General features: G+C 40.5%; 1 protein-coding gene across 6 annotated transcripts in view; it reads left to right on the forward strand.

Moving 5' to 3' along the window:
• RASGRP3 (RAS guanyl releasing protein 3) overlaps window positions 1–26,779 on the forward strand; it is a 110,354-nt gene that overhangs the window by 9,087 nt on the left and 74,488 nt on the right. For 2 of the 6 annotated variants that reach the window (XM_043468307.1, XM_043468308.1), the window contains exon 1: window positions 22,309–22,565. The exons of the other annotated variants lie outside the window; for them this stretch is intronic. The gene's annotated coding sequence lies outside the window, so the exon portion shown is untranslated. Of the gene's footprint in view, window positions 1–22,308; window positions 22,566–26,779 lie in introns of those variants that run through there. 6 annotated transcript variants of the gene reach the window in all.

Below are 26,779 nucleotides of genomic sequence, written 5' to 3' on the forward strand. Positions count from 1 at the left end.
GATTCTGTAGGACTGCCATTGCTTCTGCTCATCACTAGCAAATGAGAAGCAGGTGCAAGGTCAGGGATTAACTGGCCTTTAGGCGAAGTCAAGAAGTCTGGGATGAGTGGGCTACTGACTGAGCTCACAAACCAGCAAGAGAATTCAGGGAAGTACAGGTGGGCTGAGATTACCCCGTTCCTCCCTTCCCCACCACTGCTTCTGTGTTTGTTCCTTTTCCCCTTATTTAAAGACTCACTCCAGCGGGCTTCCCTGGCAGTCCAGCGGTTAAGACTTAAGACTTCACCTTCCGACACGGGGTGCAGGCTTGATCCCTGGTCGGGGAGCCAAGATCTCACATGCCTAGGGGCCAAGAAACCGAAACATAAACAACAGAGCAATATTGTAACTAATTCAATAAAGACTTTTAAAATGGTCCACATAAAAAAAAAAGTCTTTAAAAAAGTGGGGAGGGGGACTCACTTGAGCTGATTTCCTTTCCTCAGAGTCTCCTATCTACAGGGGATTTATTGCAAGACACCTCTGAGGTACCTCACGTCCTTTATGTAAAATGGCATAGAGTTTGCTTTTGATGTAAACATCCTATACTTTATATCAACACCTCTAGATCTTGTAATACCTAATACAGTGGAAGCGCTGTGGAAGTAGTTATTGGTTTGTGGCAAATTCAAGTTTTGCTTTTTGGAACCTTCTGAAAAAGTTTTTTTGAACCCACAGATACAGTGTAACTGACCAACTATAATCTGTCTTGGGGGTTGTTGTGACTTTACTGAATTGACATTTGTTAAGTAGAGCCACAGGTGTAGGATGGTAAGCAAAACACAAGACCATAAGAGAAACTGAAATAGGTTTATCCTGAAGATGTACATGGCAGGCCTGAAGGGAGAGGTCAAGAAAGGGGGCAGGCCGAGGACCTGGGGCACAAGCTTTTATTAGGGTGGAGTGTGTGGGTGGAATGCTTTGAGGTTCCTGAGCTAAGCTCAATCCAAAGCCCAAAGGCAGGATGTTGGTAAGTTCCACGGTGGGTCTTAACTAAGTGATACGGGGGAAGGCTCTTGGAGTTTGGGGAGACTGTTGATCACGGGGGTTATTGGGGAAGTCATATGGGCTTCCCTGATAGTTCAGTTGGTAAAGAATCTTCCTGCAATGCCGGAGACCCTGGTTTAATTCTTGGGTCGGGAAGATCTGCTGGAGAAGGGATAGGCTATCCACTCCAGTATTCTTGGACTTCCCTTGTGGCTCAGCTGCTAAAGAATCCACCTGCAATACAGGAGACCTGGGTTTGATCCTTGGGTTGGGAAGATCCCCTGGAGAAGGGAAAGGCTACCCACTCCAGTATTCTGGCCTGGAGAATTCCAAGGATGGTATAGTCCATGGGGTCACAAAGAGTCGGACATGACTGAGCGACTTTCACACTTACCAGGAAGTTATATTTCCCGGTGGCTCTTTTGGCTGTTTTCTAGGGCACACCCTTGCGTGAGGGGCTAGTGTGAATTTAAGGCAACCTGCAGGCCTTTTTAGCCAAACAAAATGGATGCCAAGGCAGCAATACCATGGAGCAGCTTAGGTGAGCACTTGGCAGAGGACAACACGCTGTCTGGGATCTTAGCCAAGTTACAATGAATAGAAATACATTCAAAATAAGCTGTATTGGTTATAAGAAAAAAGTGTACCCCATAGAAGCACAAGAAATGAAGCTGGGGCTGCTGGGGGGCCTCCACCCAGAAACCAGCTGGCCAGGGGCCTGGGACCCTACAGGAGAGCTTGATGGTTCTGAACCTCCAGTCCCCCTGGGGGGTTCTGCTTCTCTCTGCCTCTGTCTCTGTCTCCCTCTCCCCCTCTCTCTGTCTCTTTCCAGCTTTCCCTGTCTCACCATGCGTAGGGAGAAAGAGGATGTCCATCTGTGGGAATGTCCTTTGAATGTTCAAGCACTGGTACTTCTAAATTCCAGACTCTCTTGTAAAAAATCTGATTATCCGACTGGCCTATACTTGCCTCAGGTGTCAATACGTTGTCTGGTCATTAATGGCCTTGGGAGTGGAGGTCACTAGGCTAATCCTGCGGATGGGGGCAGTTTTCAGCAGAAAGGGGCTTGTGCTGGGATGCCCCAAAGCTGTTACACACTTGGCATTGAGGTGTGGGGGCTCTTGATTTTTTTTGACCTCTATCTCTCAGGCCCTGATCAGTGTGCCTCCTAATTTTCCATGAAATTGCCATGTATCTTCCCTCTCTGTAGACTTTGCTATGCTGACCTGGCCAGCTAGGGTTCTGCCGCCCCTCTCCTTTCTCCCAATCCAAAGCCTCTGTCTATTTCCAGATGCTGCACAGAATCGCTCTCCTTGATAAACCCATCGCCAGCCTTCTGTGACCTCGCCCACTTTCAAATACTGTAACACACTGTCTGTTGTCTAATCTATTTAATCACATGATGTTTGGTGGTATTTCTTTCACTTATTCAGCTGTTATTTGACTCTATAGTTAACTTTCCAGGAATTTCTTCTCTCTTCAACCTATTTCTGAATTCCTTGAGGTATAAGCCATGTTTTTTTTGCTTTTCAAAAACTCCCTCTGGAGTAGGTCAGTGTTCACAGAAGCATTATTCACAATAGCCAACGAGTGGAACCCAAGAGTCCACCAATAGATGAATGGATAAACATATATTGGTATAAACATTTGATGGACTATTCTTCAGCCATAGGAAGGAATCAAGTTCTGGTATATACTGCAATGTGGATGTATGTTGAAAAAAATTATGCTAAGTGAAATAATCCAGACACAAAAGGAGAAATATAATTTCACTTAGGTTAAATATCTTGAATAGGCAAATCTTAAAGACAGAAAGAGGTTGTTGGAGGCTGGAGACAGGAATGAGTGGAGAATTATTCCTTAATGGTCATAGAGTTTCTAATCAGGGTGGTAAAATATTTCTGGAAATAATGGTGGTGGTTGTACAACGTTGTGTGACAAATCCTACTGAACTGTAAACGTAAAAGTGGTTAGGGTCAGAGTAGCAATTTTTTGTTCCATATATCTTACCACTATTTAAAAATAATAACAATTCAATATACTGAAATCAAAGAGTTGTATGGTATGTGAATTATGTCTCAATAAAGCTATTTTTTAATAATACCCTCTGGGAACCAGATACTATGTATAATAAGTGAGCACTTAAGTAATACTTATATCATTTGTTGTGAGTCAACATGACATTATCATTTGTAATGAGATTCATTAAGACACAAATTTACATGTGATAGACAGCAGGTGTATTTCCTCACTTATATATACACCAGATATAACACGATTGCTCTGTACTTGGTGCTAAGGTAGGTGTTGAGACACATGTCAAGTGCTGTCCAGGTATGATTTGAGATCCTAAATTCTGTCAATCATTTTTACCTTTTGTGGAGTACCTGCTATAACGGATTACACACCAATATATGAATTTTATGTTTGGTGACAGAAAGAATAAAAATATTAACAAAGTATATAGTAATAGAATTTCCACTCATACATATGTATTTTTCTGCCACCAACCAAATATATATATTTTTTACCATCTCTAGGGATTCATTCTTTAGGGCTAAGACATTGTTTTCCAAATATCTGCTTTTAAGACACAATATATTATAGAAGAAGTTGATTTGTGAACTAGGTTCCTGCTTCTTCATTCTCTGGTCATTTAATAAAGCTTGTGTGGTTTCAGTCGCAGAAAGAAAAAAAAGACGTATTAGACTATTGTTGGTAAGATGAAACATTGTGCAGCCATGGGAAAAGTCTTGTTGTAGAGGAATGTTTGATGACATTGGAATCTAAGAATATTGAATGATGTTGGAAATATTTATGATACTTAAAGAGGCAGACTAAAAAACTATCAGTTCAGTTCAATTGCTTAGTTATGTCCAACTCTTTATGACCCCATGGACTGCAGCACGCCAGGCTTCCCTGTCCATCACCAACTCCCAGAACTTACTCAATCTCATGTCCATTGAGTCAGTGATGCCATCCAATCATCTCATCCTCTGTTGTCCCCTTCTCCTCCTGCCTTCAATCTTTCCCAGCTTCAGGGTCTTTTCAAATGAGTCAGGTCTTCACATCAGATGGCCAGAGTATTGGAGTTTCAGCTTCAGCATCAGTCCTTCCAATGAATATTCAGGACTGATTTCCTTTAGGATGGACTGGTTGGATGTCCTTGCAGTCCAAGGGACTCTCAAGAGTCTTCTCCAACACCACAGTTCAAAAGCATCCATTCTTCGGCACTCAGCTTTCTTTGTGGTCCAACTCTCACATCCATATATGACTACTGAAAAACCATAGCTTTGACTAGATGGACTTTTGTTGGCAAATAATGTCTCTGCTTTTTAATATGCTATCTAGGTTGGTCATAACTTTTTTTCCAAGGAGCAAGCATCTTTTAATTTCATGGCTGCAGTCACCATCTGCAGTGATTTTGAAGCCCCCCCCCCCAAAATAAAGTCTCACTATTTCCATTGTTTCCCCATCTGTTTGCCATGAAGTGATGGGACTGGATGCCATGATCTTAGTTTTCTGAATGTTGAGTTTTAAGTCAGCTTTTTCACTCTCCTCTTTCACTTTCACTAAGAGGGTCTTTAGTTCTTTGCTTTCTGCCATAAGTGTGGTTTCATCTGTATATCTGAGGTTATTGCTATTTCTCCCAGCAGTCTTGAGTTCAGCTTGTGCTTCATCCAGCCCAGCATTTTTCATGATACACTCGGCATATAAGTTATATAAGCAGGGTGACAATATACAGCCTTGATGTACTCCTTTCCTGATTTGGAACCAGTCTGTTGTTCCATGTCCAGTTCTAACTGTTGCTTCCTGACCTGCATGCAGATTTCTCAGGAGTCAGGTCAGGTGGTCTGGTGTTCCCATCTCTTTCAGAATTTTCCACAGTTTATTGTGATCCACACAGTCAAAGGCTTTGGCATAGTCAATAAAGCAGAAGTAGATGTTTTTCTGGAACTCTCTTGCCTTTTCCATGCTCTAGCAGATGTTGGCAATTTGATCTCTGGTTCCTCTGTGTTTTCTAAATCCAGCTTGAACATCTGGAAGTTCACAGTTCACGTACTGTTGAAGCTTGGCTTGAAGAGTTTTGAGCATTACTTTTCCTGTTGTAAATTTTCTAAAACACAGGAAAGGTATTTATTAGTTGCCTGTCTCTATGTAAGAAGTCACTCCTTAACCAAGTCCCTAAAGGGTGGGTTGCAATCAGGCATCCGGTGGGGCTCCAGTCATCCAAAGACTTGATGGGAACTTGAAGACCTACTTTTGAGGCAGGTCATGCCCATGGCTGAAAAGTTGGTATTTACTGTTGGCTGGGACCCTCAGGTCCTCTCCTGTGGGGTTTCTCTGTGGACTGCTTGAATATCTTCGTGACATGGCATCTGACTTCTGAGTGAGAAATCCTTGACTAAGGTGAAAGCTGAAATGCTTTTTATGACCTTGCCTTGGTCATGACACACCACCATGGCTCTTGTATCCAGTAGTTATGCAGGGCCAGCCCTGAGTCAGGGTCAGCAAGGACTGCAGAGGGCATGTGAGGATCACTGGGGATCATCGGCAGGTGACTGCAAATACACACTGAAATAAAAGTTTTAAGGATGGTTAGAATGGATCTTATTTTGGGGGGGGAGCTTTACTTTAAAAAGATTTTATGGTGAACATACACGAGTTTTGGAATCACACACATCCAAAGCAACACACGTTATTTTTTCAAAACCATAACTATTCCAGTGAAGACAAGCTCATCCCTGATACCTTGGTATGAAGTTGGATTATCTACGCTTTTCTTTCTCTGACATAATCCTGTAACTAAGGAAAGGGACATCTATATGGAAAGAGGAGTAGTTTTGAAATATGGGGCACACAACTGGGAAGATGTGGCCAAAGTAGAGAGCCTGGGGTAAGCATAGCAGTATAGGGGCCCCAGAATCAGAGAGACATCAAAAAGGGTTAAGAATATTATGAAGAGTGACAAATGTGTTGAAAAAACCTTGAGCTTTCAGGTAAAGGTGGGTTTAACATACACTTTTACTTACCTCTGCTTCCTTCTGAGAGCCTATTAAGGCAAGATCAAAGGATTTGGGTTTTTTAAAGTCACAAATACACTATGACAATATTTTGGAAGCTAGAAAGCAGATGGTGACTAATTCAATAGTGGAAACCAGAAAACCAACCCAATTTGCCCTGGTGGTGGTGGCGATTTTAGTTGCTAAACTAAACAGCCCCGGGGACTGTAACCCACCAGGCTCCTCTGCCATGGGATTTCCCAGGCAACAATACTGGAGTGGGTTGCCATTTTCTTTTCCAAGGAATTTGTGCTGGAGAACTCTTCAAAGACTTGAGAATTAGTGGCACCAAGTACTGTTAAAACTGTCGGTGAAGGTGAGACCAAAGGGAGGGAGCCTGGTTGAAAATCTTCCGAGAAAGCAGTTAGATTCCCAGGTCCTCTCCCCTGCTTTACACGGTACCATGATACTGGAGGTTTAGTCTCTCAACAGGATAAAGCATAGGTGTTTAGATTGTGGGACCCTGGTCTTTGGATGAGGTCCAGCTGCAGGTAGACACATTCTAGTTAAAACCAGAGAATTATTTAAAAGTTGAAACCCAGCCCTCTTCTCCCACTTGACTCCCAGAACACAGTTGGCAAAGCAGAAAATATGATTGCTAATAGGTTCTGGGTTTTATATCTTAAGACTTGGCCAAAGAAAAAGAATGTTCTGGCTCCCTGTCTGAAAAATATGGGGAAGGGACCCATTAGGTTAGGGAATCATCTGCCTGAATCAGGTGCTTACCCCTGACACACTCCAATTTGGCCAAAGTGAGAGAGGTGCTATGTCTGGCCCAGTTAGGATCACATGCCCATCCCTGGACCAGTGAACCTTGCTCAAAAGATCAAGGAAGTTTGGAAGATCAGAGGGCCAGATGGGCTTATTGTTGAAGAGGGTGATAGAGAATGGGCATATTAGAGAGACAGTGTCCTAGACGACAACTAAAACTTCTTAGCCTCCTCTGTAGGAGGTGACATCATATAAGCAAAGGACCACAGCTTAAAATTCCTAAGTGAGAAATGAGTACACTTTACATTTCTACCATACATTATGGGTTTTCAAAGTACTTTTTCCCTATATTTATTTCCTTTGCTTTCCTGTATTTATTTTCTTTGCTTTCCAGAAAAATCTGTGAGACAGATATTGCTATTCCCACTTTCTTGATAATCAAGGGGGACTCATCATGGTAAATGTGGTGGACTCACTCACTATAACTAGATGAAGGCAGAGCTGGTGTGAGAAATCCTGTCTTTTGATTCTTGAGCAATTTATTTTTTAGCACCGCAGCAATCAGTCCAACATCACAAACTCCTAGATGACTGAGCAGGGAAGGACATTTGGAGGTGCTATGTACAGGCAATAAACTGCAAGACTGTCCACAGTCTCCTATCGTCTGACCCACAATTCCCCTGCACATCAACCCCAATAAGTGTAAAATCAACGGTCTGGGAGAGTACAGCCAAACGCACACAGCTTGAAGGAGCCACATGGCCTCCTTTTTGAACAAGACTAAAGAATTAAATTCTGGGGAGAATTTTCCATCTGTTTTCCAGATAAGATTGATTAAAGCCGAGTTTCACAGATTCCATGAAAGGATGGATGAGCTATCCCTTCTGGCCTGGTTAAGTTTAGTTCACACTCCTCTGCAGAGTTCCAGCTCCACCACACAAAGAAGGCCACTTCTTTCCCTTCAGACCTCCTAAGGAGAAAAGGAGTGGAGGTCCCAGATGTGAGCCCCACCCTGCACTGAGCACCTTGCTTTAAGTAGGAATGGTGGCGCTTTTGCTGCAGACCAGCTGGGTACCAGACAACCTCACATGCATTTCATTTACCGTTTTGATGAGGTAAGAGCAGGGAGGTGTATTTCTCTTTGCCAGTTCTTGTCTCCCTTCCAGTTCACTCACGCTCTTTCCTCCTGATCTAGTTTTTTCGGTTCCCTTTGTTATTTTTAGTATAAAGAACCTTCATTCAGTGACTTTTAAGACTTCAGAAAAATAGTTAAAAGAAGCTGAGCTGGGGAGCACTGTCTGATCCTCTTATCTCTGTGTATAAACTCAGCCCTGAATTTTCATTGGAAGGACTGATGCTAAAGCTGAAACTCCAATACTTCGGCCACCTCATGCGAAGAACTGACATTGGAAAAGACCCTGATGCTGGGAAAGATTAAAGGCAGGAGGAGAAGGGGACGACAGAGGATGAGATGGTTGGATGGCATCACCGACTCAGTGGACATGAGTTTGAGTAAGTTCCGGGAGTTGGTGATGGACAGGGAGGCCTGGCGTGCTACGGTCAATGGGGTCGCAAAGAGTCAGACAGGACTGAGCGACTAAACAACAACAGTCCCTTATTTTTGGTTGTTTCCCTTTTATTGTTGTTATTACAAGTGTTGTGTTGAACTTGTCTTATGTCTAGAGAGAGCAGGAGACTTCCCTGTAGCTCAAATGGTAAAGAATCTGCCTGCAAGGCGGGAGACCAGGGTTCCATCCCTGGGTTGGGAAGTTCCTCTGGAGGAGGGAATGGCAATCCACTCCAGTATTCTTGCCTGGAGAATTCTATGGACAGAGAAGCCTGGCAGGCTATTATAGTTCATGGGGTCGCAAAGAGTCCGACATGACTGAGTGACTAACACAGTATGTCTATCCTTGTGCATTTATTGAATATTTTTATAGGATAAAACTCTGAAGTGCAATGCATTATTTCCAACCCACATAGCCACGCTTTGAGTTGGGTATTATCATTTCCCTTTTATAATTGAGTAATCTTACACAGGTCTTCCTCTGCCTACAGTGGGGTTATGTCCCAGTGAGCCCAATATAAACTGAGAATATCACAAATGGAAAATGGATTTAATACACTGCACCGACTGAACATCATAGTTTAGCCTAGCCTAACTTAAACGTGCTGAGACCACTTGCATTAACCTATAGTTAGACAAAATCATTTAACACAAAGCCTATTTTATACCCAAGTGTTGAGTGTTTCATGTAGTTGATTGAATAGTGTACAGAAAGTGAAAAATTAATGGTTGTAGAAGTTCAGAATGGTGTTAAGTGTATGGGTTATTTCCTCTTGTGATCTCTCAGCTGACTGGGAGTTGCAGCTCGCCCCAGCAGCTCAGCATCACTAGAGAGTATCAGAGTGCATACTGCTAGCCTGTTCAGTCTCTAAGTTTTATCCAACTCTTTGAGACCCCATGAACTGCAGCACACCATGCTTCCCTGCCCTTCATTATCTCCCAGAGTTGGCTCAAACTCACGTCCATCGAGTCGATGATGCCATCCAACTATCTCATCCTTTGTTACCCCCTTCTCCTGCCCTCAGTCTTTCCCAGCATCAGAGCCTTTTCCAGTGAGTCGGCTCTTTGCATCACGTGGCCAAAGTATTGGAGTTTCAGCTTCAGCATCAGTCCTTCCAATGAATATTCAAGGTTGCTTTCCTTTAGGATTGAGTGGTTTGATATCCTTGCAGTCCAAGGGACTCTCAAGAGTCTTTTCCAATACCACAGCTCAAAAGCATCAGTTCTTCAGCACTCAGCATTCTTTATGGTGCAACTCTCACATCCATACATGACTACTGGAAAAACTATAGCTTTGACTATGTGGACCTTTGTCAGCAAAGTAATGTCTCTGCTTTTTAATATGCTGTCTAGGTTGGTCATAGTTTTTCTTCCAAGGAGCAAGTGTCTTTTAATTTCATGGCTGCAGTCACCATCCACAGTAATTTTGGAGCTCAAGAAAATGAAATCTGACACTGTTTCTACTTTTTCCCCATCTACTTGCCAAGAAGTGATGGAACCAGATGCCATGATCTTAGTGTTTTGAATGTTGAGTTTTAAGCTAGCTTTTTCACTCTCCTTTTTCACCTCATCAAGAGGCTGTTTAGTTCCTTTTCACTTTCTGCCATAAGGTCAAAACTCAGAATTCAAAGTATGATTTCTACTGAATAGCTTTCACAACACCATAAAGTCAAAAATTTGCAAGTCAAGCCATCATAAATCAGGGGGCACTTGTACTTGAAGGGTTAAGTGACTTATTCATCTAGTGAGTGACTGATTAGGGAATGAGAATCCTGATTATACAGTTCTCCAACATGCCAAAATCCTCACCACTCACTGTACTGCCTCTCCTAGTTTGGAAAATGGCTAAAAAAGAAAAAAGTTATTAATGTTGGAATTGTCAGGAGGAAAACTGGGGATTTTCAGCTAATAGTAGTCCTATGGAATTAGATTGCAGGGGACATATTTCAGGGAACTTAGAGTTTCACTTGGCTCCTCTGCTGAGGACACTAATGTCAGAGGTGAGGGGCTATTTTTAGTAGGTTACTTTTAAACACTCCTGGGGGGGTTGTGAAATAACCTGTCTTTCACAGGCAGTTAGAAATTGCTTGCCTACATTTTTGTTCTGAAGGAAAGTACACAGACCATCTAGGCCAGTAAGTTGGGTCCAAAATTGGACTCATGTTTATTTTACTTAATAAATGTGTTCTTGAATAATATGAGTTGAATTTTGGTTGGTCGAATGCCATTTTTAATGAACCAGGGCACACACATTTCTTGTAATCCTGCAATGAGTGGCTTTCTAAAACAAAGAATGCTTTGGTAATGTGAACAATTTTCCTTTAATTCATGTTGAATAGAACTTTTTTTTTTTTTTCCTTTCCTTTGGGCAAGGAACTCTATGCTCAAATGCTGGTATCTGAAATTGTGTTGGCTGGTATAGCCATATTAGTTAATGGTCATGTGAAATATATATGCTATTAAAATACAAACTAACATAGCCCAAACTTTCACTCCCAAATCCCAAACCAAATGACATGGTGAAACTATATAATTTAGAAGAGGTGGTTTGTGATAAACATCTAATGCCAGAAAGAGTGTAGTTGTAGACCTGGGGTGCTCCTACTGTTACATTTGCATTGTGGGCCCCATCCCTCCCTAACTGAGATGGCATGTGGAAGAGCTGGCCCTTCAGTTACTAAGGCCACAGTCCAGAAAATAAGATAGAAATAAGTGAGGATGCTCCTGACCCTTTTCCACCCAGCACTAATTTCTAGTCCAACATTAGCATTTTTGTTCTTCCTAATGTACCAGTTCATTTTTGCTCATAAATTTAAAAAAATCAATCAGCAAGAGATTCTGCAACTGAAATGGGCTTTAGAGTTCATGGAATTTTTGGTGTATGCAGATAATAAGGGTTGAAGTGAAGTGAAAGTCATTCAGTCGTGTCTGACTCTGTGGCCCCTTGGACTGTAGCCTGCCAGCCTCCTCTGTCCATGGAATTCTCCAGACAAGAACACTGGAGTGGGTAGCCATTCCCTTCTCTAGGGGATCTTCGCAACCCAGGGATCAAACTGGGGTCTTCTGCATTGCACTCCAATACTTTGACCACCTGATGCAAAGAACTGACTCATTGGAAAAGACCCTGATGCTGGGAAAGATTGAAGGCAGGAGGAGAAGGGGACGACAGAGGATGAGATGGTAGGATGGCATCACCTACACAATGGACATGAGTTTGAGCGAGCTCCGAGAGTTGGTGATGGACAGGGAAGCATGGCGTGCTGCAGTCCACGGGTTCTCAAAGAGTCAAACAAGGCTGAATGACTGAACTGAACTGAACTGCATTGCAGGCGGATTCTTTACCAGCTAAGCTATCCAGGGAAGCGAGAGAAATAGATTCTAACTCTTAACTTTGGCCAATTTTAGTGATTTGGCTTAATATGCTTTGGTTTTTTAAAAATGTTATTATTCTACATGAAAATCAAGCAAAATATTCAATACAAATGATTTAGTTAATATGCCTGGTAGGGCAGGATTCTGCAAATGAATGATCTTGATCCGCTAAGTTTACATTTATCAGTCTTTTAAAGGCCTTGACCCTTGCATTGCTTTCCGTTTAGTCTTGGGAAAATAAATGCGAGTTCAGAGTAAAATGAATAACTTTGAAATCCCAATAATTCCAGTTTTGGAGATCTATACTTTGGAAATAAAAGCACCAGAAACTAAGACGTATGTGCTAGAACGTTTAGTGTAGCATTGTTTATAGAGACAAAACACTAGGAGCATCTTTAGTGTTCAGCAATAAGGTAAATAAACTATATAACTACAATATGAAGGGGTACAAAACTATTAAGAAAATAAATCTATGTTACTGATAGTGAAACCAGTGTATGTAACCATGATACACTGTGATGGGGGAAAATCAAATTACAGATTATTTTTTAATGGAAAAATAGAGCCCTATGTGTGTATGTATGCATGAGATGCATTTCTCCTAGGTGTGTGTCATCTCAGTGAAAGAGAGGAGTTCTACAATAACATATTTATTTTTTTGTAGTATTTACCTTACATATATCTTTGTATTTATCTATGATGAGCATTATTGCTTTTTAAGTTTAAATATGTTATAAATTAACAAATTCACACAGGCATCTGTTTTTCTTACAGTGTAAAAGGAAACAAGAGCATTCTTCCAAGTGATAAGGTAGTTTTCCTGACCATTAAAAAGGGTTTATAAGCATTCAAATACCTATTGAAGCCTCACCACTTAGGATGCTACTTTCAGCTATTTTAACCTATGCTCTCCTGCAATGATTGCTCACTACCATGTGTTTATTTCCACTAGCCAAGACACTTTGGCTGACTTTCTTACTTCCTATGGTTGTATTTAGGAAACAGCACCCGCCTCTCAGCTCTGACCCTTCCCCTGTACTTGCCTCTCAGTTTGAGAGTTTACCACAATATAAATGGATCTACTGCCTTTTACTAATAAGAATGGCAATCACCAAGAAAAGCCCCAAGAACAAACACTCCTTATTTAATTAAAATATGAAGGAAAACTGGAACCGTTCCTACCACTTTTTTCTGTGCTTTCTTAGTTGACCCCCTGTGATCTGCAAATAAGAAAATCCTATAGCAAGAATGTTAGATCCTCATTCCGCAGCAGGTTCCCACTCTTGTGGTTGCCTTTTTGTTTTTCCAGGAAGTCAGAGAAAGGAATATCTTATCCAAAGGCATTCTACACACAAAGGGTATAAGTGAGCCTGAGATGCAGTTGAAAGTTTCAGGAAAGAGAGTGCAAGTAAACCATGGCGATATTTGATCAAGTGTATGATAAATGGAAATGAGGTTAGAAGCTCAGGCCTCACAGATTTAGAACCTACAGGTGGTGATGGTTGGATTAAAGCTTGAGCAAATAGTTTGGCACTAAAGACTGGAAAATAGGACTTGTAGTCAGCCAGCTGGGTTTGGGTAATATGGTAAAGAGCAGAAGTGATTTAAGTAGAACATTGACACTGGTTAGAATTATGTATAATTTTGAGCAAATGGATTTGGTGTCAAAATAGTATGGCTAATGTATAGTATCACCATGGTGTAAAAATGCATTCATTCATTCATTCATTCATTCATTCAGAAAGTGTCCACTGACCATCATCTTCCAGCCCAGGCCAGTGGGCTGTGGTGTGAACCCAGGACAGCTTAGCAGACTTAGAGAAGTCCAGCAAGAGCAAAACAACGAGAGAATAGGGAGAAGTGGGTCCGAGGGGTCCTATAGTTTGCATGTAAGAATAAAAGGATTTGGAGTTTCTATGCTTTTCTTGTGATTCCTAGGAAGATCAAATTGTGCTCCACTTCATGCATTTGGCTATCACATCACAAGAAAAAAAAATAAATTTGAATATTTTCTTTGCCTCATTTATCCCTGAATCAGCTTTGTGTTTTATACTTTGATAAAACAATGATGCTGATACAAATAAGAAGGAAACCATAAATCTGAAAAAAACTGCCCTTCTATTATTTTCTGCACACCAAATGATTCTCAGGAAAATGCATAGAGACAGCCTTGGGGATTTTTTAATTTATATTTATTTGTTTACTTATTTTTTACTCTAAGCAACTTTTTTCAAGAACTAAAAGAATTCTGGAAACTGCAGTGGCATTTTAGAAGATTTAAAGTTAATTTTATCATTAATCTGTGGTATATAGTGATGAGATCTTCAAAGATTGATGAAATTTGCTGTCAAGTCAGGGTTTTGAAAGAAGACTGTTAGTGGGGGAAGTTATTATATAAGCAGTTATGCTAAGTAAGGTGTTTTGTGCCATGAATACTTAATTTTCCTTCCTGTTTTTTTTTTTTTAAACTGAATATAGCTTAGCCAGCATGCTCTAAGAAGCTACACTGAGAGGTCTGAGAAGCTTAGATGGAGGGGAAAATGTTGCCATTAAGATAAATTTAAATGAATTAGATTGAGTAAATGCAACTCTAGTAATATGTAATGTGTTTTTAAAAAGTAAATGAAATTTTATAAAAAAGGGGAAAAAAGAGAAGAGATTGGCAGGAAAAAGAGATACTGAAAGTGGAAGGCTATTTTTAATCTGGACTGATTTGTACAGAAATTTGGGAGTTCCTCCTGGGATGGTGCATAAAAGGGGGGTTGCAGAGGATGGGGTTTGAGGGCACCTTCTTCTGAGGCCTCCTCTGCTAGAGACTGTCCTTATTCATTCTCCTCTTCATTTTTCTATAGCCTGTCTCCAGTTTATGAATGGCTAGATTCCAAAGGTTCAGTTGTGAATCAGTTATTGGGAACTCAAGATATTTTTAACCCATAGAAGTATTATGCACAGAAGCGATGGTTTTTTGAAATATTTCTTTTAGTTATTTGGATGTGCTAGGTCTTAGCTGTGGCTCTCTGGGACTTCACTGCCACATATGGGATCTAGTTCCCTGACCAGGGGTTGAACCCGGGCCCCCTGTGCTGGTAGCATGGAATCTTAGCCACTGGGAAGTCCTAGGAGCAATGTTATAAATGCCATTCAGTCTACCAGACCACGTCATGACCACTGAACCACTATCACTGGCTGAAATAGAACACGTTTGCAATGGACAAGAGTAGCAGACTACTGTTGTGATGCCAACGATTAGATCTTAAAGTGCCATGCAGTCTACTTGGCTATTAGGCTTGAGGATAAGCAGGGTAAGCTAGAAAAGGACAGGCAAGTCTCTGAAAAGTTCTCTGATTGCCAAAACATTTTGTGGGGTAAATGTGCAGGGTTTGGAGTCAGACAGTCGCATTCAAAATGTCTCTTTCTTTGCTGCTTCCTAGCTGTGGGCAGGCTAGATAATCTTGTTAAAGGTCCTCTGGGGATAATAGCATCTCCATAGAGCATTGCTGTGAGAATTAAAGGAACATTTAAAAAATAAATAAATATATAAAGGAACATTTTAAGCAGATGATAATTTGTTATAAACTATTAACAATATATTAATATAGTACATTAAAATATTAATAGATGCTGACTGTTATGATAAATAATTGTTGTTATTCCTTACATATGGCTTTCTACATGTTCCACTTTTCTCCTGGAGGTGTTATAAACCTTGAAGGTAGAGATTTTCGTTTTTGATGAATTCATTTTTGATGAATCCCTAAATGCAATGTACATTGAACACAAGACATTTTATTTTCTCATTTATTGACAATGGTTTACTTAGTTCAAGGGCTTTGGAGGTTAAAAACTCTACTCTGATTCTTCACAATTTTTGTTCTTTCTGTAACTGGTGTGTAGCTTGCATGGTTCTTACAACTGATTGTGATTATGTATTTGGCTCACACATGGGGAAAAAAAGGGACGAACAAGAAGATGAAGATCCCCTATGATTCTTAGACAAATGGTGGAAGAAAAAAAAGGAGGGAAAGGGCCCCCAAAGTATATGTATCCGAGAAAGCAGTGACCAGGTAGAATTTACTGAACTCAAGAAATAGAAGAGCAACACTGCATTTGAGGCTCCCTGAAAACAAGGTGGGGCGGGGATGCAGCTCGCTTTGGTACCCCAAGTTGGCCAGCAGGTGGCGTGGCACCAGCCTGGAGCAGCTGGCGTGGAGTCTGGCACAAGCAGATGGATGGTTGGGCAGCTTCAGGAGGGAGCGCTGGCCGGGCTGAGGGGAGTCAGGGGCGTGGTGCTGGTGGTTCCTGCTCTCTGATCATGTGTACATGGGATGGGTACCATTGGGAATTTCTGCTTGTGGGAATGCCTCTACTAGGCACAAGGGCCCATCAGGATGTCTCTGAGAAACTGAACCCAAGGTGCTCAAGCCAGGCCATGTTTCTCCCCTCTTCCTTCATCCTTTGAACCTGGTAGTTCCACCACTTCCAGTGACTTGCTGGCAGTTATTGCATCCAGGACCACCAGTTTGGAGAATCAAGACTTAGTTGGGAGGAAGTGGCTGGTTTTGTTAATGGGTGGTGAGGCTTTCCTGCTCTGGGTCCTTTCTTCTTAATCATGTTTCTCATCAAAGGCTTTCTCTTCTTCATGTAGATGATTAAAATACTTCAGTATGTTTATAAGCCTAGTATACTTTTTCTTATATAAGAAAGATCTCATTTGAAAATGAACAACTGCTACATATTTATCATGGAAACACTAGAAAAGAGCTGATAAGCATAAAGAAGGGGGAAACACTGGATGTGACCTCAACTCCCAAAGATAACTGCTTTTAAAAATTTGGTGTCAAAAGTGTCAATTTTCTACATGCTCACATATTTTCTTAGAAAAATGAAATCACACTGAATAAATTGTTTTGTAATTTGTGTTTTTCACTTAATCTATACCAAATAGTTTTCCACATTAACATATTTCAACATTATTTCATAATGACTCCATAGTGCTACATCTTATGAATGTGTTGTAATTTATTCCACTACTTTTGGCACATAGATTGTTTCAAATTTTTCACTAGTAGGAACAATGTTGTGCAAAACCCTTATATATGAGTATCTATATTATATTTTGGGGATATATCTCTAAACACAAACTGAAGAATTATAAAGTATACATATTTTTAAAAACTTTTGCTACATATCACAAAATTATCTTCCTCAAACGTTGTAGCAATTTATATTCTTGCCAGTAGAGTATGAAGGTGCCATTTTCCAAACCTCCTGCCAACATTGGAAAGTATCAATAATCCATCTTTGTCAAGTTTTTAGAAAATAAATGGTATCCTATTATTGTTTAGCTTATATTCATTTTTAGGAAACAGTATTTTTCAGATATGTATTGGTCATTTATATTTCTTCCCTTGTGGACCATTTGTAATATCCTTTGCCTTTTTGTTAACTATAAATGCTATTCATGTGTTAAGGCTCTTAGCCCTTTAATGTACAGGTTTCACTTTTTAATCTCATTTTGTCATTTCTGATTTAATTTTGGTTATGGTGGGGTTATTTCTGACATTTGCAAATTTTACATTTTATTCATTTAAATAGTACAATTTTTTTTATGATTTCTGCCTTTCTGATCATAGAATAATTTTCTTGATAAACATATTTAACCATGATTTAAATGATTTTTAAGATTATAAAAACAATTACATCATTTTCTCCAAGTGTGTGGTTTTATTCTCATGTTTCACTCTTTGGTCCACTAGGCATTTACTTTGTGTATGATGTGAGGTAATAATTACATCTTTATTTTTCCTAATAATTAACTATTCAACCAGTTAATTCAATCAGAATAATTTTTCCCCACTGGGTTTAAACACCATATTTAACAAATAAACCTTTTATTATAGTCCTTGTATTTATAGTTCTGGGCTTTCTGCTCTGTTCCATTGCTCTGCCCCCTTTGGCATCAGTATCAAACTGTTAAATTCTTGATTTTTTCTTTTTAGCCTATTTTAATATCTAGGACACACCCCTTTGTTGTTTTCTAAAACTTTCTTTACCATTTCATTCTTTCAAATAAACTTCAGAATTTCTTTTTTAAGCTGTTTGAAAAATCTCTTTGAGATTTTAACCAAAAATTAATTATATTTACAAATTAAATAGGGAAAAATTGACATCTTGACAATGTTGAATCTTCTGTTCCAAGAAAATTATATAACTTTATTTATTGAACTATTTTCTCAATATAGTTTTAAAATTTTTTAAATATAAGTTATTCACTTTTTTTGTCATTTCTAGAAACTTTGTTGCTACTATTAAGCTTTTTTCCTCCATTATGTTTCCCAACAGTTTTTGACTGTTATATGGAAAATTCTTTTTTGTGTGAATTTGTTTTTTAACTGTTCACCTCACTGACATTTCCAGTTATTTAAAAACTTTTTCAAAAGCTGATTCTTTTGAGTAAATGATTATAACATGTGCAGGTTAGATAATTTTGTCTCCATCTCTTTCATAATTCTTTCTCTTATCTGGTCCAGAATAGTATGCTAAAATAAATGATGGTGGTGATAATGAGCATTCTTTTCTTGTTTGTTTCTGATTTTAATGTTTATACTTCTAGTATTACACCTTGAGGTATGATGCCTGTGTTTGGTTTGGGATACACAATCTTTACTGTGCTAAGAAAAATTCTCCTATTCTGTTAATTTAAAAAATTGATATTTAGTTTTATCAAAAGACTTGTTAAGGTTATCTATTGTGCTAAATCAAAAGTTTTTTTCTGTTGACTTATTTATGTTACTATGCTAGTGGGTTCCTTAATATTGAGATTTTTTTTTTTCAATCTCAAGGGTTAACTATGTTTATACAGGAATTTAGTCTGTGGCTTCCTTTATTATGTTCTATCAGTTTGTTTGTTTGTTTTTAAATCAAGGGTATTTTGTTAGCTTTCTGTTATTTTTGTCCACTTGAACATTTTGTAAAGCCTGGGAATTATCTATGGTTTCAAGCCATAAGAGAACTTGATTGTATGAGTAATTTAGACCAAAAAGTTTTCTTGGAACAATTTCTTAATAGCTTTTGCATTTTCCCATGATTATTGATCTATTGTTTTTTAACTTCTTAAGTCAATTTGTCTCTGATTAACTCTCTTGCTTTGTGCATACTGTTTGATATCTGGTGTTCTCATTACTGAAATTTCTAAGCATTCTGTAATTGTTTTTTCTTCTTTTCCAATCAATGATCTTTTTTTAAGACAAATTATAAATCTTTCCAAGAGCTTGGCTCTTTTCTGGCTTTTGTAATTGTTTTATAGTTTTACTACAGTGTTGTCAAAGAATGTGGAGAAAATAATTTCTTTTGGGAGGGAATTGCTTAGGATGGTTTGATAAACTAATATAAAATCCATTTTTGCAAACTGGAAAAATTATCTTTTCTTAAAGGAATAGGCAGATGACCCTTCTCTTCAGCCATTCATTTATTTATTCAGCATGGTTACAGCCACATATCTCCTATATATCAGACATTGTACTAGGCATTGCAGGATATAAAATGAGTAAGTTATATGTTTTCTCGAAGGTAGTTGAAGTTTGGATGCAACATAGACGCATGAAGACCTAACTATAACACAGAGTAAGAAATGCAGCAGCAGTGGAAAATGCAAGGGAAAGATTCAAGCCCAGTCACAGGTTCTGGTAACATAAATGTACCAAAGCCACCGCCATGGCCCTTGAGAAGCTTTTAGTGTAAAAAAAAAATAAATAGATTGAAGGCAGAGACAGGGTTTTGAAGGCAATGCAACTAATTAGGAAACCAGTAATCAGTGAAGACACATGCAAGATGTAAGAAAACAGGAAGAAAAGAGGGGATTTTCACATTTAAGGGGCAAGTAGAAGAAAAGTCCACATAGGAGGCTGAAGGAGGTAGAAGTAAAATTTTATAGAAGTCACAGGAGAAAATTTTAAGGAGTGTTTGGTGAGTTGGGTCAAGTACAGCTGAGAAGTTGAGTAAAATACAAGTGAAGCCAATAACTTTGGTCTTCGGTGACTTGGGGGAAGGTTTTATGTGTTATGTATGTTTTTGCTAAAAGTGAAACATATGCTATTTTAATGTTGGAGAAAGATAGCTGACACATGTACTTAACGATTTGTTGTTGTTACATTAAAACTGTAGATTTGTATATTTATGTAGTTTCTGTATCGACATTCCTGTTTATAGCTTTTTTTCTCCTTGAGCTATATAATCTTTCTGTGCTTTGGATTGTCTTATTTGGTCAGAATTTTGATACATATTAGTCACTTTTAATGACTAATTTTGTTTGATTTATATTATAAGCTTTTATAGTTTTTGAATAAATCTAGCCTGCTTTCCCTAAAATAAAATAAAAAAAAATCATTTCAGTGAAATTGATGGAAGAAGCCAGACTGTAAGCAGGTTGAGACTTACAACTGGATGCAAGACCATACAAGTATTTCTCCATAAGTTTAGGCTTGAAGGGAATGAATGGGTTAGGGTAGGAGTTAAAGAAGCAAAGGATCAAAAAGGATTGTTTTTAGGATACAGAAAACCATGAGCATGTTTAGATAATGAGGGGGTGAGAAGGTAAAGTTGTTGGTGAAAACATCCTAAACAGGTGGGAGTTACCCAGTGAGACCCAAATCCAGTAGGTAGATGGCCTCTGACAGCAGGAGGGCACCTCTCTTTGAGTTGAAGTAAATGATTGGTACCTGTAGACAGTATGGGCATGGAGGTGGAATCTCCCCATTTCTTTGCGAGGCTGAAAGGTGTCATTGTAGAACCTTCCATCACACTCCTGGACCCCATTGGGAAGGTGAGTTCCTGGTCATGGTGTGCATCGACAGTTTGCTTCAGGGCTGTGACTCAGGGTCCATCCCTTTTGTTCCTCTCTGCCAACAGAAGGAGAAAAGTATTTCCTTCTTTTATTTGTCTGGAGTATAGCTGCTTTACAATGTTGTTTATGTTTACCTTTCCTGAGGCTGTTTTTTCTATTGGTTATTGAAGGGTTTCTCTCTTTCATTGACCATGTGATATGCAATAGATCATCAGAACAATTAACAAGTCAGTTACAAGTAAAGTAACTGATGGAGGCCATCAGGTCACAAAAGTTTCTATAATTATAAAGTAAAAATAAATCAAAGAATATTTCACATCTTCAATAGGCCTCCTTTTCTGTTTTTGGTTGATGATGGTCGTATGAACACATGAGGAAAAATTGCTTATGAAGCTAACATGTATTTTAGCACATTGTATTCGGATATCTTATTTCTGTTACTAACTTTGAACCCTTAAGAAAAGATACATTTTGAAGCTTTAAAAAAATTTCATTTGTATTCTGGGCTCTCACATGTTGCTAACAAATGAATCCTCTGAAAGAAGGGCAAGACTGGTGGTTTTTTTCATCCTTTTCTGATTTTCTGGAAAAACATTTTATCTTCTGTACAGAGGGAAATTTCTGGTTTGATTAACATTGTAAATAATTATGAGACAAAATCCAGATTTGAAAAATGGCCTACACAGTCTCCTCTATTGAGTAAGATCTTATTTATTAAAAATCAAGGTTGATAGTTTAACAGGCTCATTATGGTTCAGAAATCCCCTGGGGCATTTTAACCTTTTAAAAATCTTTTTTGGATGTTCAGTTTGCCAAAAGGGCTGAATCTCTGTCGTATCTCCCCTCTCCTCTATACCCAAATCGGTCACAGATTTGGGTAAGTGTCACTCTTAGAAAAGCTTGGGTCAGATGCCCAAGGTCAGACACTGTCCAAAGTCAGATAGCCTAAAGACTTTCTTTGCAGAGATGGGCAAAGAAGAAGGGGGGTGTGGTGGTGGGAAAATCAGCCCAGGTGAGAAATATGAATTCAACAAAGCACTCAGGATGGTTTGCCACTTTTGTGAGCAAATGGGACAGCAGGCTGGTCCCATTTCCTGGCATACCAGAGGGCAGCGGCACATCTGCAAAGTGCTTTGTGAATTTCTATGATTATTTCTGTTTCCACTCTCATTCCCTCACTGATAATCTCAACAGTGCCTCCAAATGTTGACACAATCCAATAGATAACTATGGGGAAGTTTGGTCTCAAGTGCCTGAAATCATTTCCATTCACTCTTTAGATAAAACTGCATTTGCTATTCCTCATTAAGCCTCCACACATCTGCCCCTCAGCATCACGGGGCATAGCAGCCCTGTCCTTTGAAATTAAGCCTAAGCTTTCTTAGACTGCTAGTCTGCCCTCCTCAGAAGAGTCCACTGTTTGTGACTCTTCCAACAAACTGTAGCCTGGGATGCTGAGAAAATGAAACCAAGATGGAGCAGCAAATGGATGTAGACTAGGGACACCTGGGAAGAACAGCAGCTGCCGCCAGCTGTACCGCTGGGGTCCCTTCCTCCTGCTGGTCCAGTGTCCCATTGAAAACCTGGGGGAGGGGAGAGAGCAGACGGACTGTCAGCCTACCCCCCGCCACCCCCTGCCCAACACAAACACATCAACTTTCCACTTGCAGTGACCTGCTCTCCAGGGTGAGTTATCAGCTGTTCGGGTTTTGTCACAAAAGAAAACAAATGATGGAATGTACTTCTCTGCATGCTAATGCACTGGCTGAGCCAGTGCACGGGTTATGAGACGGTTTGCGAATTAGGAGAATAATGATCTTCAGTTTCTGACCTCCTGGCACGTAGCGGTATTTATCAGGAGGTGCATGTGACTGGTTAAGACACAGCCGCAGCTTGAAGGAAACAGCTGCTCGCCGAGTGCACTGGCACTTGGCAGCTGAGCAGACAGGGCGCTGATGTGAAGAATACGCGACCAACCATCCTAGTAAGTAACTGGAGAACTTTCTTCTGTGTGTGTGTGTGTGTGTGAGTGTGTGTGCACGCGCGCGCGTGTGTGTGTGTGTGCGCGCGCGTGTGTGTGTGTGCAGGTGCACACATGTTTTGCAAGTCACCAACAATTTTTAATTTTGGCTTCCCTCTGGCACTAAAGGAGATATTTTATTTCTACCTGTTGCTAATAGTCATTAGCCATTTGTGTTTTTACTAGTATTTTTTTTTAAAGAAACTATTCTTTTCAGCAGCGTTGTTTTCTAACTTTAAGGATTAGTGAGGCATATAGCTTGATTCCTATCTAGGAAATAGTGAGTTTATTTCCTGGTATTTGGAATTTTAATGGTACATGACGTTTAGTTTCAAAGCCAAGATTCAGTTTCTGCAGTAGAGACTATAGAAGTGAGTTGATGACTAGATTTGATTTTCATCAGTTTTTACCACTGACGCTTGAGTCTTACCATTGAACATATTGTCTGAGAAATAGCTTGTGAATCAATTGTATGTGCGGCTGGACCATTCCTAGTCAGTTTGGAGACTGTCTCATGTAACTGTGTATAAAAATCTGCAATACAGGAAGCTAGCAAAATAAGACTTAGATTAGAAATCATATTTAGATTTCAGACTTGCTTTCTAATTCATGGAAGGATAGATTTTATAACTCTTTTCATCTTCATTACTTTACAGCTTTTCTAAACTCACTTCTATCACTTTACAGCTAAAATATTTAGGCGTCCCTGGTCTTCCTTGTTTCAGATAAGGGAAAATTCCTGTGTTTTTGATGTAAACAGCCGTTCTTCCTTGGTTACGACCCAGATTATAGAAGTGTTTTCTGAAGCTAATTATCAACTCCAGGGGGCCTGGCATCCAACACTGAGAGAACGTGTTCTTTCTTTGGTTCGTTTGGCAGTAATGGAGCTTGGTTTCAGGAGGGCAGCAACACAGGCACAGTCCTGAAACCAAGCTTCCGTGTCGGGGACTGGTCCCTGCATTGTTGACCCCCGGACAGAATGTGTAAGAAAGGGAAAGGGGAAAGGGAGAAGGCAAAAAAACCTCTGGAAGTGACAGGTCTCTGAATCAGACCCTTGGGGGCAGGTAACCAAACAAGTTCCTTTTTCTGGATTGCCCAGACATTAGGGGGGGCGGGGTGGGTGCACACAGTGCCGTTTTGATTTGAATTCTGACCAGATAGTCCGGCTTGCTGGTGAGAAGCCCAGGGCACTCTGACGTGTGCTTTTTCCCTAAATGACTGGCAGAATGTCTTGGAGGAGCAAGTTCTCCCTCCACCACCCCGCCCTCCTCGCACATGGAGAATGGATTGAAAATGACATGCTGATTCTGCCCAAGTTTCCCTCCGCGTTTGGCCTTGAGTTACCACATCAGCCAAAGACCTGGGGTGGAAGCAGATTCAGATGCCTGGCTAGTCTGGCACTGGGAGATTTATTTCCCCCTTTATTTCTTTCAAAATGTAGAAGGATTCACAAAACCTAGAGTGTCCAGTAAGGAAACAATGTTTCCAACTCCTTTGTTCCTCTGTCTGCCAGTTATGTGAGGTCCTTGGGTCAGCATGTGACCACATGGCCCAGCGGTTCCGTCTGACTGTGGGGCACTGGCTGTCCAAGGAGCCTTTCTGTAGGGAGTTTGTTTCTGGTGTAGTTCCCTTTTTCTGAAGACTGACAGGAGAAAACAACCCCCAGGTGAAGTCAGAGTTATAGAGCCGCCCACCTTAACAGTGGGGGGTGTCTAAATGGCAGGCTGATTGTTCTTGGAATTATGAGTACTGAATTTTTGAAAGCCCACAGATTATTTTAAAAATCAATGATGTCTTGACTTTCAAAATAGTAATATCAGAATAATAGAAATAATTATTTTGCATGAAGATAGTATGTCCACAGAACCAAAGTTTTGTGTGTCTTTGTGTGTATTTATCTAGTTAGTTTTTAATTGGAGTATAATTCCTTTACAGTGGTGTGATAGTTTCTGCTACAACAATGTGAATCAGTTACATGTATACATAGTTCCCCTCCCACCTCCCCACCCCACCTCTCTAGGTCATCACAGAGCACCAAGCTGAATTCTTTATGCCAGGCAGCAGCTTCCCACCAGCTCACTGTTTTATACATGGTAGTGAAAATATGTCAGTTCTGCTCTCTCAGAACCAAAGCTTTTAATTCTAGGATAGGAATGACAGAATGTGCAATTTAATCCCTTCATTTCAAAGATGAGGAAATTGTAGCTCATTTATCTAGGTCCCAGAACTAGTCAGGGGCAGAGCTTGAAAAGATCTCAAGGCTTCTGCTATCACTATCATCTCATATTAGTTCTAATAATTATAGGGCTTCTCTGGTGGCACTAGGGGTAAAGATCCTACCTATCAATGCAGGAGATGTGAGAGATGTGGGTTAGATTCCTGGGTTGGGAAGATCTCCTGGAGGAGGGCATGCCAACCCAGTCCAGTATTCTTGCCTGGAGAATCCCATGCACAGAGGAGCCTGGTGGGCTATGGTACATGGGGTTGCAAAGAGTCAAACCCAACTGAGCCACTTAGCACACACAGCACAAAAATTTTAACATAAATTTATTGTGCACTTGCTGTGCCAAATATTGTGGTGAGCAACTGTGTTTATGTTCATAGAATCCTCACAGTAAGTCTATGTGCTTTATGCAATTATTCCAGCTTTATAGATAGAGAAACTGAAGTTCAGAGGCTGTAGTCACTTGGAGATACATGATGCAGGCAGAAGTGATACCAAGATCTGACTCCAGAACCTGCACACGTTAAATAAACAACAAAAAAAGGGGCAGCTCATCTGCTAATCTCACACACTGAAGCTTAAAAGCTCATGAAATGCAAATGAGGCTATTTCAGCACGACACGATTAGACACACAATGTGCGCTCTGGCCTTTGTGAACTCTCCTTGGCAGGAAGGGTGAGGCTTCCCTTTGTGACGATCCAAGCGCAGGCAGTGTAGCAGCACCGACGGGCAGCGCGTTTTTCTCCGTGAGAGCGGTTCCCTGATGGGCCACATGTTGGTCAGGTCGGCCATCGAGGGCTTTATTGTTACCCAGGAATGCACCGCTCCCACTGCCCTTGCTGGCCTTGTCCTCAGTTTTTCCTGTCACTCCTTTCCTTTGGAGGACAGCCCCTGCACCCGTGCCCCACCCCAGACAGCCAGCATAGTGGTGATAACACTAGTGTCGGTCCTGCTCATCGTGCGGCTCAACCTGGAAGGCGGGTTGTTCAGAGAGTTCAGGACTCGAAGCAATGCAGTTCTTCCCCCTCTCTGCTCCATTTGGAGGGTGGGGGAGAGGACAGAGGTGCTTGTCTCTGCTGACTGGAGTGCTCCCGGGCACCACCAGGAGTGTGGAGTGCACACTCCTCCCCCCACCTGCCCCAGTTCTGAAGACTGACCTTCTCACTTGTGGCCCGTGAACCTGTGGCTTTCCTGGGTCATCACCCAGAGACGGAGCCCTGAGAAAAACCTACTTCTCAAACGCTTCGGAAAATTTAACTCTCCGTACCCTTCCATGTGGTTCAATGTCAAAGTGAGGGCTGGTGATGAGAAAGAGCACTGAGTGAGGAGCAGAAGGGCCTTTTGGTTAAGCAGGAGGAAAGTAAAGTAAGCAGACCACTCAGGCGTGTCTTTGAGAAAGTCATCAATGTTTTTTCAAGGTGGTTCTAACAAGATTATATCTTTTGAAGACCAAGCTATTTGTAACAAGAAGAGGAAATTTTTCACCTACTTCTCACCTACCTGATCCTTCTAAACCTAGGGCCAATTCAAGAGCAGTCAGCAATACAGTCTGCTAACCCAGAGCCACTGGAAATCACCTCTAGTTCTTAATAATCGGTGTGGTCTGGTGGGTGCCACATGGGGACTCCTGAGATGAACTTAGAGCTGCAGCAGAATCTGCAAGTCACACTTCAGAGACCTGCTCTGAAGCAAAATAAAGTGATTAATTTCCTGGGATCTTTTATAAGGAAACCAGTTTGGTGAGGCAGTGCTTGTTTCATTTCTTTCTCTTTCTGTCTCTCTCTTTTTGCCAGCTTGTGTTCCAAGGAAACTCTTCCCAAAGACTAAACTCCCTTGGGTGCCATTTCTGTTTGTATTGGTTGCTCATTTGCCCTCCCTGGAGTTGTTTAGCTGTTCGTGTATCACATTCACATTGTTTTACGGATTTTAAAGTCTGGGATTTTTGCTGCTTTA

This window comes from Cervus canadensis, chromosome 5 (assembly GCF_019320065.1).
Source record: "Cervus canadensis isolate Bull #8, Minnesota chromosome 5, ASM1932006v1, whole genome shotgun sequence".
Lineage (NCBI taxonomy): Eukaryota > Metazoa > Chordata > Mammalia > Artiodactyla > Cervidae > Cervus > Cervus canadensis.